This window comes from Gekko japonicus, unplaced genomic scaffold (assembly GCF_001447785.1).
Source record: "Gekko japonicus isolate JY-2015 unplaced genomic scaffold, Gekko_japonicus_V1.1 scaffold1226, whole genome shotgun sequence".
NCBI lineage: Eukaryota > Metazoa > Chordata > Lepidosauria > Squamata > Gekkonidae > Gekko > Gekko japonicus.
In genome coordinates this window covers 264,328-266,476 of record NW_015169812.1, presented here as the reverse complement: position 1 = coordinate 266,476, position 2,149 = coordinate 264,328, and positions in this window count along the sequence as shown.

The window sequence follows — 2,149 nt, the reverse complement described above, 5'->3', positions numbered from 1 at the left end:
TGTGCAGTCGCTTTAATGTTCTGCCATCAGAGGTGCTTTTAGGGAGTACCACCAGATACCATATGTAGACAGACTTTGTCCTTGCTCTCTAAAAGATATAGAATCCACTACACACACCGTACTTCATTGCCCCCTCTATAGGGATATCCAATCTCGTTTTATTACTCCATTTCTAGAGGGTAAGAGCTGGCACTCTGATGACTCAATTATTCACTTTCTTCTGTTTAATTCTAATTGCAAAATAATGGAGGCTGTTGCAAAAATTTTATATTATGCAATCAGAAGACGAGGCTTGAACAGCCAAGTGTAAGTGACTGATGCATCTTAGTATTTTCCCGTATTTCCATGATGTTTTGTGCTTTCATGCCAATAAAGGTTGTGTGTGTGTGTGTGTGACTAGAACTGTGCAGTAGGTGTAGGGCAACTGAAACCAAACAACAATTTACTGGGATCAGTCTGATAGTATGCATGTGGTAGCATTATGAATCCAAAGACAACTCATACAAAACAACAACAATCCCCCCCCCAATGTTTACCTGGAAGCTAGAAAGTACTAAGCTGATTCTAAATCATTTGGGGAAGGGATAGTTTAGTCATCTCTAATATCAGCAGGGGTTTTAACTGTCAAGTAGCTCCTCCTAAGGGGAGGGGAGTGTCACCTCACAGGTGAAGTACAATCTCTTCCCTATCTTTTCTCAGCTGGTGCCTGCTCAGGGCCTGTATTGATTGATTGATTGATTGATTTGATTTATACCCCGCGCTCCCCGCCAAGGCAGGCTCAGGGTATCCTCCAACAGTGCCATCCTAAGCAGAGCTATATCCTCCTAAATCTGTGGGAGAAGAGGGGAGAAATTCTGCTTAGGATGGCACTGTAACCACTCTTCTGTGAGAAACTATATGCTACTACTACTATTATTATTACCAATTCTATTCATTTCTGGGTCCAATTCAAGGTACTGATACTTACCTTTAAAGCCCTTCATGGAGCAAGGCCATGGATCATGGAGCCAGTTTGGTGTAGTGGTTAAGAGCAGCTAGGACTCTAATCTGGAGAACCAGGTTTGGTTCCCCACTCTTTCACATGAAGGCAGCTGGATGACCTTGAGTCAGTCACAGTTCTCACAGAGCTGTTCTCTTAAGAGCAGTTTTATCAGAGCTCTCTCAGCCCCACCTACCTCACAGGGTGTCTGTTGTGGGGAGTGGAAGGGAAGGAGATTGTAAGCCACTCTGAGACTCTGAGTGAAGGGTATTATAAATCCCACTCTTTTTCTTCTTCCTCCTCCTCCTCCTCCTCCTGCTCCTCCTCCATGTGTATATGTGGCAGCTTTGCTCTTTCCAAATACAGCCTATTGACTGTGCCCTTCTGTGACTAATTCGTTAATAACCAGGGTGTGAGCTTTATCAGCGCTGTACTTGTCAAAGATCACTATTCCACCAAACTTTTGAGACAGTCTGGTCTGGGGCAGAGGAAATACATACTTAGGGTGTTTTTAAAATGATCGGTTTTAGTGTTACTTTTAACATGTTTTATGTAATGTTTTAATGTTTTTAATTATGTGATTTTTTTTAATGTGGCTTTCTTTTACTGTCAATATAGGTCCTGCCTTGGTCAGGAGAAAGCCAACCACAGAAATACTTCAAAGAAATAAATTTCTGCTTCTCTGTTATCTGTGTCCAGTGTGCACTCATCTAGGATTTATTTCTCTGGAATGGCATAGCAAGTGGTCCCGTTATTCATTTTTGTACTTGCCTTCACAGGCCGAGAGCTTACTTTTCAAAAGGCACTGGAGCCCAGTCCTTCCAGAAAATAATGCTCTGTAAACTCAAAACATTTCCTTTGATTCCTAAAAATGTAGGTACTCCTTGCAGTGATGAGGACAAGGCAATCAAGGAAAATGACAATGTTTTGAGGAATTGTCTTCTGAGCAAAAATGAGTGCCATCTAACAAACGGACCACCTGTTTTGTTAGCTGTGATTGGAGAGGTTCAGATAGTTGTGGGCTTTTTTTTTTTAAGAAAGTCTAGTGTATATTTATTTATTTAAAATGTGGAAATCCTTCCTTTCCTCTGTAGCCCAGGGTGACTGACAGTGCAATGCTAAGTAGAGTTACACTTTTTAAAGCCCACAGACTTCAGTGGACTTAGAAGA